Source organism: Nothobranchius furzeri, chromosome 9, assembly GCF_043380555.1.
Source record: "Nothobranchius furzeri strain GRZ-AD chromosome 9, NfurGRZ-RIMD1, whole genome shotgun sequence".
In the NCBI taxonomy this organism is placed as follows: Eukaryota; Metazoa; Chordata; class Actinopteri; order Cyprinodontiformes; family Nothobranchiidae; genus Nothobranchius; species Nothobranchius furzeri.
The window spans coordinates 40,175,219-40,193,815 of record NC_091749.1 but is presented as its reverse complement, the minus strand read 5'-3'; the positions used below and the strand labels follow the sequence as shown (position 1 = coordinate 40,193,815).

Below are 18,597 nucleotides of genomic sequence, written 5' to 3'. Positions count from 1 at the left end.
CCCCCTCCATCACCCTTGCAAGGGTATAGAGCTGGTCCACAGTTCCACGGCCAGGACGAAAACCACATTGCTCCTCCTCAACAGTGTTGGGCAAGTTACTTCAAAACTGTAATACATTATTTATTACTTGTTACCCTCATTTTAAAGTAACTCATTACATTACAATATTACTGATTTTAAAATGTAAGGCATTACACTACTTTTGCATTACTCTAAGTTACTTTCAGCAAAACAACTTCAATATGAGTTTGGTAATCTGATGCCTGGTGAACTCATGACACATCCGGTGGAAGGTGATGTGGTGTCTGAGCTAGGAGTGCTGTTAAAAACAGATCTTTAGAAGCATTGTTTATGAAATAAATGCAACAACAATCTGTACTCTCAACATGCTGCCATCTTAGATTAACTGAGCAGGGAGTGAGGTGGTGGGGGCTCCAAGTCTATTTAGCCTTGGTCCCCAAATGCCTTGATACGGCCCTGGATGTGGGACTGACTTCTGGGGTGATCTGATTCTATCACATGTATAAATATTAAATGCTTATATATTATTGCTTTTCACTGGTAAAAATGTGTAGTGGGGATAAATCTACCTACTTTTTGCTTTTCAAGCACTTTGTTTGATTTCTTGATTTTATTTGAATTATTTCCTGCCCTTTCTCTCTCTAACCTCCCTGCGTGCTGCATGTTTTCTCCGTCTTCCAGAAAAACTGTTTCCTAGACTTCCTACTTTCTAACGATCAGCCAGAGGGATCTTCACATGCGCGGCGCTCCAGCAGCAATGAGTTAAAATCACTGGGGCCCAGATTAACTCAGATGAGGCAAAGCACGTCAGAAAAGTACAGAATACCAGAGAACATGCGCTGATATGAACGATCGCAGGTGAATTATTTTGTTTTAGTGGAGCGATTTTGTGAATGTTACAGCGGCCGCGTGGAGGACACAGCTGGAGTATTTGAGCCGGTACCGCTGCGTCCTCTCTGCCCGCAAAGCTGAGTCCATAAATGACGTAATATATACAGATACTGGATCTTTCTTCGGGTTTCCCGCAATTTGAATTTTTAAGAAACATATCTTGATTCTGGGTTTAAAATGCATTGTAATTACTGCGTTACTGACAATTGTACCGAGTAAATATTACCATTTTCTTTCCCTGTAATGCCTTACATTACCACATTACAACAAAAAGCAATGCATTACAGTAATTAATTACTTCTGTACCGCATTACTCCCAACACTGCTCCTCAATCTGAGATTCAGCTATTGATCGGACCCTCCTCTCCAGTACCTTGGAGTAGACCTTTCCAGGGAGGCTGAGGAGTGTGATCCCCCTATAGTTGGAACACACCCTGCGGTCACCCTTCTTAAAGATGGGGACCACCACCCCGGTCTGCCTCTCCCATGTCGATGGCCACTCCACAGGAACTGCCCCCATGACCACGCAATGTTGCAGAGACGTGTCAGCCACGACAGCCCTACCACATCCATAGCCTTGAGATACCCAAGACGAATCTCATCCACCCCCGGGGCTCCGCAGCTGTGTAGTTGTTTGGCTACCTCAGCAACTTCTGCCCCCGAGATTGGACAGTCCATCCCCAGGTCTCCCAGCTCTGGATCCTCCTAGGAATGTGCGTAGGTGGGATTGAGGAGTTCCTCAAAGTATTCTTTCCGCCGCCCGACTATATCAATCAATCATCAATCAATCAATCAATCAATCAATCAATCAATCAATCAATCAATCAATCAATCAATCAGTCAATCAATCAATCAATCAACTTTTATTTATATAGCACTTTATCTTTCTATACATGCAACTCAAAGTGCTTAACAAATTAAAATGGCCCCGCATACCCACTTTCCCTGCCATCTCCAGAATTTTAAAAACAGCCTGACAATAAAAACCCCTTCACAACACTCATCCTCCAGCGCACACACACACACACACACACACACACACACACACACACACACACACACACACACACACACACACACACACACACACACACACACACACACACACACACACACACACACACACACACACACACACACACACACACACACACACACACACACACACACACACACACACACACACACACACACACACACACACACACACACACACACACACACACACACACACACACATGCCCCCTTCCCCATGGTAAAAAAACACAATTGACTGAGATCAGATGAGCCAGACCAGCTAAGATAAGGATAAGGAAACACCATCCGGGGAGCCATTCGCCCCGGCAGCAGCAGATCCACAGCAGCAGCTGAGGCACTGACACAGGGCGCCCAGGGCAGGGAGGGCAGAGACCCCACCTCCACCTAGGCACACCTGGAAAGCACCCAGGCCACCACAGCCGACCACTGCCGCCGGGGCAGAGGGCTCCCACAGAGGAAGCACTGGAATGAGGTCGTCAGCAGCTCCGCATCCCCACTGTAAACAGTGTGAGCGAGTTGCTACCTCCCTCTCCTGAGGCGCCGGACAGTTTGCCAGAACCTCTTTGGCGCAGATCGATAGCCTTTCTCCATGGCCTCACCAAACTCCTCCCACGCCCAAGATTTTGCCTCGGCAACTGCCACTGCTGCACCCCGCTTTGCTATCCGGTACCCGTCTGCTGCCTCCGGAGACCAACAGACCAGCCAAGCCCTGTAGGCCTCCTTCTTCAGCCTGACGGCTCCCCGAACCTCTGATGTCCACCAGCGGGTACGGGGGTTACCACCACGACTGGCACCGGCCACCTTGCGACCACAGCTAGCAACAGCCGCCTCAACAATCGCAGAGTGGAACAAGGCCCACTCAGAGTCGATGTCCTCCACTGCTCTCGGGACGCGGTCAAAGCTCTGCCGGAGGTGAGAGTTGAAGCCCGTCTTGATAGGTTCTTGTGCCAAGCGTTCTCAGCAGACCCTCACTATGCGTTTAGGTCTGCCAGGTCTACGCGGCATCTTCCCCTGCCAACTCACCACCAGGTGATGATCAGTTGACAGCTCCGCTCCTCTCTTCACTCGGGTGTCCAAAACATAAGGCCACAAGTCAGATGATACGACTACAAAGTCTATCATCGACCTGCGACCTAGGCTGCCCTGGTACCAAGTGTACCGATGGGCATCCTTATGTTCGAACATGTTGTTCGTTATGGCCAAACTGCGGCTTGCACAGAAGTCCAATAACGAAACACCACTCGAGTTCAGATCAGGCGGGCCGTTCCTCCCACTCACACCCCTCCAGGTCATGCTGTCATTGCCCACGTGAGCATTGAAGTCCCCCAGCAGGACAATGGAGTCCCCTGATGGAGCACTATCTAGCACTCGTCCCAGGGACTCCAAAAAGGGTGGGTACTCTGAATTGATATTTGGCCCATAAGCACAAACAACAGTCATGACCAGTTCCCCGATTCGAAGGCGCAGGGAAGCTACCCTCTCGTCCCCCGGGGTAAACCCCAACACACAGGCAGAGAGTCTTGGGGCTAACAAAAAGCCAACCCCAGCCCTCCGCCTCTCCCCCGGAGCAACTCCAGCAAAGGAGAGTGTCCAACCCCTCCCAAGGACTTGGGTTCCAGAGCCAATGCTATGTGTCGAGGTGAGTCCGACTTTATCTAGCCGGTACCGCTCAACCTCTGCCACAAGCTCCTGCTCCTTCCCCGCCAGCAAGGTGACGGTCCATGTCCCAATAACCAGTTTCCTTGTCCGGGGATCGGACCGCCAAGGCTCCCGCCTCGGTCTGCCACCCGATCCACACTCCACCGGACCCTTCAAGTTCCTCCTGCGGGTGGTAGGTCCACAGCTGGATGAGCCCATGTATCCGGTTCAGGCTGGGCCCGGCCGGGCCCGATGGGTGAAAGCCCAGGCACCAGGCGCTCGCTCACGGGCCCCAACCCCAGGCCTGGCTCCAGGGTGGGACCCCGATAACCCTCTAGGCCGGGTACTCTGACTCTTTGTTTTTTCTTCCATGAAAGATCTTCTTCACTTTACTAATCTTTCTTATTGGATTAATTCAGTAAATTTGATCTCAGTAACATAGTAAAACTAAAGTTTCATTGTTGTTTGGAACAAACAGAAACACTTTCACTTTTATGCAGCCTCCTCTGTGGTTTCCTGACTAATGCTGTGAATAGTGACCACGTTCCTCTCCAGGCTATGTGACTGGGTACATACTGCTTTATATGCTTGATGACGGGTAATTGGAGTTCATTCCAACTGGGAAAAAATATTATTCTCACACTTTTCTGTGTTACGCCCAGAAGGCAGCGCTCTCTATGTGTAAAGTATCCGTCTCTCTGACATTTAGATTCGCCTTTTAAAGATGACATTTTTCAAAACTGGCATTTCTTCAAATGTTTTCTAGAGGCAAAACTGTTCTTTTCCATTGCAGCTGGAGTGATCACGTTAGTGTGTAATTTTTCCAGTCCTATATTAAAATGATTTAATTTGTTCTAAATATGTCTGATTACTGCTTAGTGTTGAGATCAGTTTTCTCTTTTGTAAATATATTTTTTACTTCAGTGTTTTGAATCAAACTTTTAGATCAAATCAGTATGAGTCACCTCTTGACTGTCTTCGCAGTTGCAGACAAAAGGAGGGCCCCAGGTGTCATCTGCAAAAACAAACAAAAAACAAAAGCAAGTTTTTCATATTTGCTGTATGAGAGTGATTTATACAGATATACAGATCAACATGACAGCAGCCTGACGGGTTTGGTCATCAGTCGAGAATTTTTAGAAGACAGAGGATTAATGTTGCACTGATTTCACAGTTATCAAGTAGATGTGCTCATCTTTGAATAATTCCTTTGAATCGCAGAAGCTTTCCAATTACAGCACTCTGGTGACTCGCAATGAACCTTTATCCATTCTGCAAATGAGAACGCTATCCCTAAATAATTTCCTCCACAAAGACGGTGCCATGCATTATGAAATATTCAGGACTCAATTTTCTGGCTCTATCAGTCTTTGGAAAGATCCATAATTACACAATAATCCACAATGTAATTTATTTTGGGTACTTTGGGAAACTGAGTCCTGTTCCGTGCAAAGTGATCAATACAATTGTGAAACTGAACGAGGACATTTTTGTGTTCTTCTTAATGTATTATGTTAGAAAATCCACTTTATGTTTTTTAAATAATTACAGAGATCTTCAAGGTCAATAGGCAGTATCCAGTCTAACAACATAGCTGAAAAGGCTGATAAGTTGTTGCACATTAGAATCTTTCAGTGGACCAGTAAACAGACGACTGTGTTATATTCCAGCTGTGGTGAATTTATAAAACAATTAAGGTGTATTTCTGTGTAAAACATATGAATATGTTCCATCGTATAGTAGACTTCTTCCCGAATGGCCTCAGTTAGGAACAACAGAGTTTCTATCTAACAGGACTGATGGGGGACAGACAAGAATTAAGTAAACCGATGTATTAAAACAGCTCCAATCTCTGGAACTTTAACAGCATTTCATGCTTTTTTCTAAACCTTCACACCAACATAGTTGAATTTTGTGATTTTTAGACAGAGTTCAGATAATCATGGCAATGTCAACACCTAAAGCAATAGAGTCAAGTCCTACAAGAATTTCTTAATTTTTCTGTCAAAAGGCTCTTGCAATGTGGAGTTAATGGCTTTATACTGGCTTGTCCCAATGGATCTACCACCAAAGCTGATAGCAGACTAGCTCCAATCTCCTGATCTCTGACTGCAGTTCATGTAAATGTTTATATTGCACTTTTATGGCACCATTGGCTCAGGAATGGTACCCAGTAATTGGAAGGTTAGCTGCCCAGCTCTGTCCTAGTCTCTCAGTATCCTTGGACAAGTCCCTTTGCCAGCCTTGCTTAGGTATGAATGCTTGGTGATGGTCAGAGGGGCCGCTGGCAGCCTTATTTCTGTGTGGCTGCCTCAAGGCTGATGTACCACACACTCAGAAATTAAAGTGCTGAATTGTACCTTTAGGGGTACAATGTCTTGTCACTGGGGTGATACCCTCAAATGTACCATTTTGTACCATCAAACGTGGGTGAAAATTTGTACCTTTGTAATTTGTACCTTTTTACATGCCAAACCATACCTTAGGGAACAAATTTGTATGTACAAACAAGGAGGACATTGTTAATTCTTTAAAATCAAACCAATAATTTTACAACTATCTTTCAGAGCTCAAAAATGGTGAACAGTGAAACTATGAAATCTATTTTGAGAAGTATAGCTTTGCTAATGGATTCTTTTTAGTGAAAGAAATCATAACCAGAAACTATACATTTTGAAAGAATTGGTACAGATGTGTACCTTTTACTACTAAGGAACAAATATGTACCTATCAGACAACATAAAAAGTACAGATAGATACCCTGAGGTCCAATATTAGTCCTTAGACTGAGTTAATGTCACTTTTGTCCCTTGGGGCACAACAAAGTACCCTTTCTGTACCCTAGTGTGATTAAGTGTGTGAATGAATAATGGATTCACTGTAGAGAGAGTTGGGTGTCATAAATGGAGTCAATTATCATGATCAGTTTCACATTACAGTCTTTTGTTTTTGCTACAAATAGTGACAAATTCCCAGGATGCACCAGCATCACCATATTTAGCTTCTGGTGATAAGAACACGTTTTCCTTTAAATAATTAGGCTACGTGACATCAAAGATGGCAAAAATAAAAATACATAAATAAAATTCACTCAAACTGCTGTGAAATGAAAGAGACTGGAGCTGGTTTAGGTTGACATCAATACTGGTCCAGACTAGCTGTTAGCTTTCAGTCCTGTCAACTAAATAACTTTTACATCTAAACACACTTTGAAATGGTAAAAATATCCCAATAATAATATCCCAATAATAATAATAATAATAATAATAATAATAATAATTTTGGAAATCCACAGGTGTCGAAACATGTCTCATCAGCCAGAAATGTGGGGATCTGATCAGCTAATGTGCAGTAAAGCTCCATGCACAGAAGAGGCATGTGTAGAATATACTGGCATTTCACAGGTGAGCAGAAGGAGCTTGTTGTACATGAGACAGATGGATATTTGGCCAATAATGTTGTTGCCCATCTGTGGAAGCAAACAATGGTCCATAGAGCATCATCAGCACAAGATTTTACACTGAATTGTGAGCTATAAAGAGTGAGTGTGTGCTTCACGTTCCTGTGTAGCTGCTGCAATATACTTGTGGAAGTTTATAACATACAATACAGTTTAGACAGCACCGTCTTACTGTAAGATCTTTTAGAAAGTGGGCCATAAAAAAACCTATAGCCACTGGCTTTAAAACTAATAAAATTAAATTGAGCCGCTGACATTTTTTCTTGTATTGCATTATTGAAAGTCAGCCCCACAACCTCACATCTGCAGCTGAGTGTGTCAAAACAGCTGTCAGTCTTTGTGACAGAAGACTCAGCAAGATGCTAATGACATGCTTGTTCAAATGTGAAGCCTGTGTGATAACAGTGACAAGCTTAACCCTAACCCAAAGCTGTCACAGCAAAAGAGACAGAAACGAGAGCAGAGCAGAGGGATGGGTGTTTGAGTGTGTGTGTGTGTGTGTGAGAGAGAGAGAGAGACAGAGAGAGAGATAGATAGAAAGATAGATAGATAGACAGATGATAGATAGATGGATAGATAGATAGATAGATAGAGAAAGAGAGAGAGAGAGAGAAAGAGTGTGTGTGTGTTTGAGTGTGTGTGTGTGTGTGTGTGAGAGAGAGAGAGACAGAGAGAGAGATAGATAGAAAGATAGATAGATAGACAGATGATAGATAGATGGATAGATAGATAGATAGAGAAAGAGAGAGAGAGAGATAAAGAGTGTGTGTGTGTGTGTGTGTGTGTGTGTGTGTGTGTGTGAGAGAGAGAGAGAGAGAGTGAGAGAGAGAGTGTGTGTGTGTGTGTGTGTGTGAGAGAGAGAGAGAGAGAGAGAGTGAGAGAGAGAGAGAGTGTGTGTGTGTGTGTGTGTGTGTGAGAGAGAGAGTGAGAGAGAGAGAGAGAGAGTTTGTCTGTGTGTCTTAGACAGCAGGAGAACAGGAGAGCCATGGTAGACAGACACACACTGTATGTAAGTTAGAAGTAAAATTTGACTATATTCTGATCACATTATATTTCAGTTATTTTCCAGGACCCAATCACATACAGACAGCGGTGCCCACAAGGGGGGACCGGGGTGGGGGGGTTGGGGTGGGGTGGTGGGGGGTGGGGGGGGATGGGGGCAACCTGCACCTCTCTTAATATGGTTCACACAAACCAGAAATCAATCTTCTTTACTGAAGACATAGATGTTAAAGCTAATAAGGAAATGCATTATAATGACATTTCAGTAAACTATTAATCATCGCATAAAAAGAAATTCCCATCTCACTATCTGCAGGTTGTCTCGTCCTTACAAGCTCAGGTCCTCTACCTCTTTTGTTGCCTGGGAACAATCAACGTTGCATGGACGTGCAAATCAAGTCAATATTGAGTCTGTCAGACTAGACCAGTTCTAGACATCTGCTGGATTTGTAAACCAGGTCCAATACTTGGACGTCTAAATATGACCCCACTTGGATGTCAATATAATGTTCGGTTGGGTAATTTCTTTGAACGTCATGGGCACGTCTAAAACAGGTGCCAGAAAAAAACTGTAAATAAATAAATAAATATTGTTGCTCACTGCTCAAAGATGTAGTGACATCATATCCTGGTCATTTTCCTAACCTCCATTTTTTGGTCCACTGAAAGTGCAGACTGATGTCAGATTATGTCTTTTTTGAACATTCCTTGGGACAGCCAGTACTGACATCTTCAGGACCTACAGATATAAGCTAATTCTGATCCAGGGGAAGATGTTGTGGACATTCTTTCTACAACATATTGTTACTTGGCTTTTAAACATATTTTATATTGTCAGTAATATGAAATAGAAAAAAAAAACATGATTGATAATTTGAGTAAACCTCACATTATTTGACAAACACCTTAAAATCTCAAAGAAGAAGAAGGAAGACTAGAAGAAAATATGGTTTTGCTAAGTTTGAACTTCGCTTCCTGTAGTTTGAAGGTAGGTTTGTTCAAGTCAGTTCATATTCATTTCTGCGAAGCTTTGTGAGGTAACGTCATCCAAATCTGCTTTTTAGTAGGACTCTTTGCATCGATGTTAGTTAAAAATGACTGCCATGCTAACGCTAGCAGTCCCCAGTGACTGATTAATACTGATGCAATAGTAATCAACTTTCAATGTTTCGGATTTAATGTTGACCAATGTTTGATGTGAGAAGAATGTCTATCACAACCTCATTTAGACCACATTTAACCATATCTGGACGTGCAAAAATCACTGCGACGTGTACCAGGGGCCTCAGAGAAAAGCTTTAGCAAGCCTGGAGAATAAAGACATCAGTGGTGCCCCTGTTCATCGGGGCACTCGAGGGAAAGACTGAAGGAGTGGCCATAGCAGATCCCGGGAAAAACATCAAACATCTCAGTCCAGAAAAGGTGCAGTTCTAGGAACAGCTAAGATACTGCAGAACCCTCAAGCTCCCAGGCCTCTGGTAGAGGACCCAAGCTTGAAAGGATAAGACCACCCGCGGAGGGTGAGATGGGAAAATATATGTTTGTGTTTTTCCAAGTATGGGGCAGCTAGAGGCTAAAAACTACCACAGTTACCACAGGGACCACCTTAGTGTGCCACCCCAAAATTTTCACTTGCCCCCAATAAAAATATTCTGGATGCGCCACTGCATGTAGATGGTCAGGTAAGTAGGAGAAATAGGTAGGTTAGACCTTATTTAGCAATATTGACATGGTATTAGGTCTAATTATTTATGATTTATGTAAATAAAATCAGACTCATTAATATGTTTGCTGTACTTGAAGATAATAGTTGTTAAAGACATGAACACTTTCTCCCATCTGAATTTGCTATGACGAGTGGAAATTTTAAAAACAAACACATAAAAATAAGTGTTTATTTAAATCAACAAAAAATCAAGTATCACTTAATGGTTATTTGTATTTTACCATTTTTTATGTCATGAAAATAACTTCAAATCAAATCTCTTCCAACATATTGCGTTTTGTTCTATTAATTGTCCAAGTCTGTTTTCAGCTACATCCCTCACTTTCCTCTGGAAAAAAAGGATTTTGGCAGCATAATCAAGCTCTGATGTCCCTCATTATCTTCATGGCATTTTGTGATGAATTCCCATCTGCAAAGTATTTCTGAATACTTTGCCCAAGGAGATGTAATTCAAACAATATCAGTCACTGCTCTGCAGTCAGAGTAAGAATTACGGCTATGCCGATATCTCATCTGACGAGCAGCAGAGGACAGAGTTGAATAACAAAAGTGTAATAATTCACCCGGCGTTATTATCAACCTAATTATAACACCAGATTTAGTCAATCCTTTTTGTTTCTTGCTTCAGTTTGGAATAAATGATCAAAAAAAATCATCTCTTATTTTTAAACATTTCACATTAAGGATGATGTGTGTAGTTTGATTTGTTTTCATCCCCAGAAAATTGTATGAAGTGAAACCACAAACTAATACACTCATCTGAGGTCCCACAAACCATATAAATATTACGTTTGACACCAAATTGGAGGTGCAAAGCAACCACACACTAAGAGCCATGACGTTTTCTAGGAATAATAATATAATTATATCACTATAACACATTTAATGAGAGCAATCAGCTATGAACATTTTTGCCTTCAAGGAAGCATGAGGTCCAAGTCAGTCACATAGCTGCTTCTTGGTCATTTTCTATTCAGCTGCAGAGCACGCTCTTTGGGTGTTAGGGTCTTTGCAGTGTTGTTCCCCAATGAATCCTTCTACTGAAGGGGGGCCCTAATTAGGCCCTCATGTGAATTTAATGGACTCATTGCGTTTTGGTTCTGCAGGAGGGAGCATGATGCTTCAACCTCTGCAGGCCAATGAGGGAAACCAGACTAGTGCATGTGTGGTCTGAACATGATCCAAACCTGAATCATATGATGGAGTGAGATAATTATATCACGTATGTGATGCACAAGGAGATGTACAGAGTTGAAAATAAGTAAATGTATGCATGATAAAGTAAGCTGCCTCCCCATTCTCTGCTCATGAATTGTACTGGCACTTCTAATTTAGCCTAATTTTTATTTACATAAAAACAAAGAAATCTCCAAGAACACTGATGTTCTGCTCAAGTATGCCCATTTCGTGAATGTACTTATATATGATTTGTCAGAGAATAACATCGTTTGAATGAGAAAGTTGAAAAATTTATTAATTCATGATTTTAAAATCAAAGCTAGGAAATCATATTCCTTTTTTGTTACACACACAAACAAAGGCATGGCAGCAGAGTCCTTCACTTAAAGGTTAATAAAGAGGTTTTTAAAGGCACAGTGTGCCGATCAAATTTTGTGTATATAAACTTGCCTCAAACCTTTCCTATTATTTCTCACCAGTGACCACTCTAAAGCCCCCTTCAGACAGGCCATGAAAAACGGAAATGTTCGGGACTCTGTCCTTAAGACCTTTGTGTCTGAATACAAACATCCGGATAACCTTTTCTGTAATTAAACCGGACGAAGCCCCTAGTAACAGGTCCGGACTTGTCACGGACAAGGCGGCTGCTTCAGACTGGTGAGGTCGAGTTCCGGATAGGGAGGAGGAGGGGACTGGGGGACGCTGTGCGCACCTAGATAGCTCGCTCCTGTAGCATGCGGTGAACCATGGCAGCTCGCCTCCTACGGTACTGTCTCCTAGACGCGCGACGGAGCGCTTCACACCGCTTCACACCACTTCCGTGATTTCTTTATTAGCCATTGAGCTTCATCATCCAGGTCTCTTATGCGTCTTCGTGTGAGCAGAATTATGCTTAATATAAGTCCGATCAGTGAGAGGAATTCTATCTCTTCGCCGGCCATGTTTGACTGAATAGTTTTGTTTGGGTAAATGATGCATGTACGCCCGCCGCACTATGTTTACGCAATATCCGGGTACAGCCTTGCCACCCCCTCCCCCTCAGACATCTGGAACTTTTCCCTGCTGTGTGAAGGCAGCCGAAAGGACAAGTTCAGGTACAAAAGTGGTGTGTCTGAAAACACAGTTCTGGTTAAAAACCGGACTGAATTGTCCACACATATTCCAGAATGCCAATCTGAAAAGGGTTTCCAGTATTCCTTAGCCTGGCCTGCCAGACTTCTATCTTTAATTCTGCACAGAGAAAGGGTCTGGGAACCCTCGTATTCAAACAACCCCACCCCCTGAGAATTGTAACCGAGCCAATCAGCGCTGAGTTGTGTACGTCACACACCACAACGCCGAGTTTGTCATAAACATGGCAACTGAAGCGGAGCTCGCTGTGGCTCTTTCCTCTGTTCTAAATGACTTGAATGTCTTTTGAACCACAACAAGTGGAACCGCTAACAGCCTTTCTTCTAAGAAAATAAAAGATGTTTGCGCCGTTGCCAGATGCCTTTTTTTTTTACTACAGCTAAAAAACTACAGCGTCGCTCGGTACAGTCGGCATTTCTGTCTTTTTTCTGATTGGTTATTTTTGAGCTGCCTCGTTCTGCCCCTCATGTGCCTCTGCCTGTTAGTTACCAGACTCTTTCTCTGTGCAGAATTAAACAGAGGACGAGTCTGGCAGGCCAGGCTAAGGCAGCAGTTTATCTGGAGGACTAAGGAGATGCAGGAAGATGAGAGACAGACACGACAGAAAAATAATCAAATAAAATACAAGAATACAAATTAAAGTGCTTGAAAAGAAAAATGTATGTAGATTTATCCCACATGTCCATGTTTCATGTTAATCGTTATACATCAATACCAGGGGTGGCGTTAGGCCCGGCTACTTGGGCTCAAGCTCTGAATGTTTTATGAAAAGACTAGTGCGTGTTATGTATGTGTGTGTGTGCCCGCGCACATGAGCACACGTGTTTTAAGCCCCGGATCTTCTTCAGTCCTAAATCCGCCCCTGATCAATACTTTATAAGCATTTACTTTAAATGTATTTGATAAAATTCAGATCACCTTTAAAACTTAGTCCCACACCCAGGGCCGTTTCAAGGCATTTTGCTCCCGTCGGAAGCCTCTGTGTACTTTGTACCCTGGTTAGTGCTTTGACATAATGTAACCTGAAACAAATTCGCTAGTCACTGTCAGCCATGAAATACAACAAACTTAATTAACATCAACACATCTGACATAAAAACACAGTTTTACTAACAAACATATATTTAGATACCATTTAGAAAAGAATAAAAATGAAAAGAGCGAACCTGATCGCTGGATTGAAAGCTGGAAGTTATTTATGACATATTGCCTTTTTGATGCGTGTGGGCTACTGTAGATGCAGTACCTACTCTAAAATGTGTGGCGCTAAAGAGTAAAATTTCCCTCCTGCTGGACCTTTAAGGGCCCTTTAGAAGTCTGCTTCTGTAAAAGTTATAAATAATTACTATCTTACCCATGGTAGATAACTTCCTGAAAGGGTTTTCTTTAGAAGGGAAAGAGTTCAATGAGATTTGAATTGATGAGCTAATGGTTAGTCTGAACACAGATAAATCCATAGTGTGCTTGTTGTCATCTAAACTTAATGTCTTGAGTTTCACAGGAGCCTGTTACCACATTGCTTTGCACATTTAAAAAGTCAGTGCACGATTATTTTCATGAGAAAAATTCTTTGTTTGTGTTCTATGTTTGCAGCTCTTCAGACCAACGAGGGTAATTGATTAATTAATTTACCACAGTATTAATAAGTTGCACATTTTAAATTCTGTTTACTAGAAGATCTAAAAAAAAAAGTAGATTCTGAAAACAAAGAAATCTTTTCACTACTTCTCAAAAAAGACACTATAGCGTCTTCAAATCCATGCCTGAACTAAGACTAAATTCAGCTTTTCTCCTGTTCACAGAGCTGTGCTAATGAGGACTGACATCTGGACCACTCTCACAATACGAGCCAGAGATGAATGTGACCCCCGTGGTCAGCCCTTGCCCTAAAACCCACCAGGGCACATAAAACAGTAGCACAGGCCTGTTAAAGCTCCTAGCTGGAACATAAATTGGTCCAAGATCGTCTTAACTGTCCAATTTGCATGGCCTCTGCACAAAGAGGCTAACAACGTTTTACAAGACAAACATGCAGAAACACGATAGCAACACCGTGCATGCAGGTAGATTGAAAAGCTTGAACTTGTTTGCGCTTTGAGGCCATTTCACAGTTTGATTTTGTAAACACATTTTGATGAGACTCAACCCTAAAATGGCACACAAAAATACTGGAAAATATGACTGTCCGCCGTAGAGATGGAACCTTTGAGAGAAAAGCATTTAAAAGTTAGAGAAAAAATAGAGAAGGAGCAAGGCTGCCGATGGGAGAAGGCAAGATGAAGAGGGCGGTGAGATGGGAGTCTGGGTAGTTTCATCTAGTGGGCAGGCTGATGGTGGCGGCAGGATCTGTCTCTGTTAGCGGGAACACGGTCCTGTTATTAAAGCCATTTATCACTGGCTGAATATTCTCCCTTTAATAGGCTCTGTCGTTAATTACCCGACTTTGTCAAGATAGAGTGTCAAGGGCTCTCCGTTTCCTCAGACAGGCTCAGCCATGCACTCTAATGCAAACACATGCTTCAACACATCGTCAGATCAGGGGACAGATCTTCATAAGTGCAGAAACAGAACAGAAAAATACCTGCACAGCACCAAATTACAGGAGGCACCTGTACCCATCAGACAGGAAACAGATTTCAGTCATTTACAGACGAGTTAAAACTGAAACTCCTGGTGACGATCCTGCAGAACCATTCTTACTTCGAGTTTGTTTTTAAAAAATCACGCGTTGAATTGTTGTGTCTCGCTTTTGAAGAATTGTTGGTTTTCTTGTTCCTGAACGATTCTTAATTTACTAAGATGACATGCTTGATGCTTTGATCTCACACAGCCTAAAAAAACCATCTACACCTCACATCATCTGTAGAAACCACTTGACTTTTTCAGAAACTAATTACAAACATGAATTAAAGCTCAAATATCATCATCTGTTCAAAGGAAATCTAATTTTATGAATAAAGTTAGCTACTTTTAGATCATTCAACAAACAAAAACTGCTACTGAGAACAATAAAGTTCTATGATTGTCCTGTTTGACATTTTGTGGACCTCTTTTACATCAAATTGGATATTTATGAAATAAGAAATTATGTATAATAGAGGCAAATGTCTAACTTTATGTTAGCTTAACGTAAAAAAACATCTGCTCTGTCTATGGGACTTTTTGTTATCTTCTATTGATATCATCAGCAGCTCTGTTGGGAAGAAGAAGAGGCCACGATCTCCCTGTTCTCATCTCTAATTAGACTCTTTGTGCTCCTTTTATAATTAGCCACTTAACTAGCAATAGAGCTGTGGTTGTAAAACATTTACAAGGCCACTCGACAGGACACGCCAGCACCTTTTGTTTAGCAATTAGTTTAGTTAGAAAGGGACAAAACAAATCGTCTGGGACAGCATCTGGTGGCCTAGTAGGAGACACCGACAAGAACACAAAGGCAGAGAGCAACTGTTTTACCACAAGTAACTTGCTGCAAAAGCTGTAAAATTAATCATCATAGAAGGAGGACTTTGGAAACGAATGAAACAGCTCTGACAAATATGATGATAAGAGAGTCAGGGAGGGCTTCTGGAGCAGGGAATTGTTTCCTGATTAAGAGGGGGCTAAGTGTCTGTAGAGGCTCCCCTGCACACAATGCAGCACAGGCAGAGTTTAGTATGCGTCCCAGTACAGCTTCCTTTAGTACCCAGTCATTTACATTGTACTTATCTGAAGACAGAAGCAATGAAAGGCAGCATGACACGCGCTCCATTGATCCCTTTGGCCTGATTAGCTCACCAGTGGACCGTCAAGGCAAACTAATCAGATGCATTGATCATGGAATACGTTTTAACGCTTCCCCTGGCAATATTATGATTTTTCCTTTCAAATTACCAGTTGGTTGTCTGTTGTTGTGCAAGACTTTGGGGGTCTAATGTGTCAGTTGGAGTCGATGGCTTTACACTGTTCAGCTGCTCAGCGGCAAAGCGATAGCGACAAATAAAATATCTTAAAATCTTCCAACCCTCTTATTAAAATTTGTTGTTTTCACGTTTGATTTCACAGTTTGCTACTTTTCCTTTTGTCCAGAAGAGGCTGCTGTGTTCACTGAACTTTCCAGGAGATGGATGATCTTCCAACAGTCTCCTTGTTGTGAGACGGACAATAAAAATGAAAATAATGCAAAGTATTATACCACTAAGAAGTAGAAAAAGTTGCTGCACACAACAGAGTTTTCAAAACATGAAGTAAATAACATTAATATCTTTTATCATTATTTACAATCACTGCTGGATATTTACACCCTGTACAGAAGAGTTTGTCCAAATGAGACAGATGTTTCTGCTGACTGCTGCTATTGCCCACATCGAACATCCAAGAATTGATTGTGGATGTAATTTTAATCATTGACAGTAGGGGGCAGAATCCATTCATTGATTTGACTTCCATTATGTGGAGGCCTTGTCATTGTGCTCTGATGCCCATTAACACTCAAGAGCTGGATGGTGTTTAGCCCGTTGACTCAAACATGTTTACATTCTTTCAAAGAGCCGCTCTGACATCTTAGCACGCAAATTCTGAGAGGAATCTAAAGGAAAATGCAGTTAAACTCGTAGCTTCAAAGGGAAATCTTCCTCGGCCTGTTTACACCAATATCTAAACAAGAACCTGAACAGCTGTGAGATATATGAGCCTCTCTCTGATACCTGTGTTCCCGTGATGCTGGAGATCAAACGCTCTGATAGCATAACATCCCTTCCTGTCTGTCACACCCTCAGGCTAAATATCAGCAGTGCGCCTTGCAGCTCGCAAATGTTCTCATGACAAAGTTAAAATGTCTCGATTAATCTCTGACGACTGTGTCTCTGCTTTAGCTGCTTTTCCGTCTTGTGATTTCTGCTGGGAGCACGCACCTGCATCAGGAGGAGGGGAGGAGATTCAACTCCTTCCTGGTTGTTTGATAACTGACTGTGATATCCATGTGCCTTAACTGCTGCTTCTGGTCGGATTCAAGAGCTTTTTGGCTTTTAGATCAATTTTATTACAGCTTTTTCCAAATTAAAACCATTCAACATGAGATTCATGTGCAGCAGCTTCCAAATAGGAAAAACAAAGAAAGCACCCTTGATGGAGTCCTCTCATGCCACGAGGTTCCATCGGTTGAGCTTCTGCATCCTGACAGCTAATGTCTCATCCATCCATCAGCTTTCAACCAGACCCTGCACAGAATGGTGAGTGAATTAAAAGCCTGACAAGTCAGGCCTACTTAGCCAATGCCTAATCAGACAAACCCCAGCACAAGGACACAAAGGGACTTGTAGGAAGCTGCTAAAGTCTCCTCTGTGGTCGGCCCAACAGAAAAACATGAAGATGTGAATGTCAGGGTCACAAAATAAGATACAGTTTTGTCTTCACTTCACACTCTAAACTCTGTTAAGGCAGCCAGAATGAAGACTGATTAAATAGAAAAGCAGATTGGATCTTATTATATCTTATAGCTTATATAAAATCTTGGCTTCGTAACACCAAACCTGCCCTGACATAGTTGTGTTTTAATTTTATTTTACTTTTGTGGTGGCGTAATTTAAGAGAAGTGAACAGGAGAAGGCAGGTCACCAGATAGGATGGGACGAGAGCGGAGGAGACAGAGCAGCCACACAGGAACGGCTCCCCTCTCTCTGCACACTGAAATATTGAGCAGCTTTTGTTTTGCCTAGTTAAACATGCACTGATGTGACACAAGCTGTGAACAAAGCCATTTCGCACGCACAAAAGCTCTCTCTCTGTTTAATTTATGATGCACAGTAGACCAAAGTAGAAGCTCAGTTTGTTCTCAACACGGAGGGTAAACATTAGCTGAAAAAAAAATCGCTCACAAAATTAAAAGAAAAAAAAAATACATAAATTCCTCCAATTATTAAATGAAGTCAGTTATACTACTTGTTAAAACTGACATAGTTTGTGTCTTTCTGTTTTTGAAAAGTAAAACGTATATTTGTTGTATAATTCTTGTCTGTAAAAACCAAAAAGCTGTAAAAGATTGAGGATCACTTTTGGGACAATTACAAACAAAAATGAAAAAACTCAGTTAGTAAAATGTTCCAAATGCAAGTGGCATTTAGAATATAATACATAACAACCTCTCAGATAAAATCTTTATTTTTCAACCCATTACAAAAACATTAATTAAAATAAATGAAATATTTAAAAATGTTATTTAATTCAATTTGTAGTTTTTTTTATTAACTCACTCAAATAAATGTACAGAGAAGCTGTTGAAGGTCTGCTGCATCCGGCTTAAAAAACCCCGCTGAAGGTGTGTGTGAGAAGACAAAAGAGTCAGAAACATGGTCTTATTTATAAATACAATCATGTTTCAGATTGTGAAAGTGGTTACTACCGCACAATATAGAAGGTCAGGAAATTTATAAGCTTAGAATAACGGTGAGCAAAGTTTTACCTAATATCATTAAATTATTTATATCTTACCACATGATGATAGGTTTATGAACAGCCTCAGTTCAGAGAAACA

General features: G+C 41.8%; 1 non-coding gene across 2 annotated transcripts in view; it reads right to left on the bottom strand.

Moving 5' to 3' along the window:
* The window catches only part of LOC107381648 (uncharacterized), a 59,426-nt gene that overhangs the window by 7,292 nt on the left and 33,537 nt on the right, over positions 1 to 18,597 (bottom strand). For both annotated transcript variants that reach the window (XR_011521503.1, XR_011521504.1), the window contains exon 4: positions 4,554 to 4,603. This is a non-coding gene — a transcript (uncharacterized protein). The remainder of the gene's footprint in view (positions 1 to 4,553; positions 4,604 to 18,597) is intronic.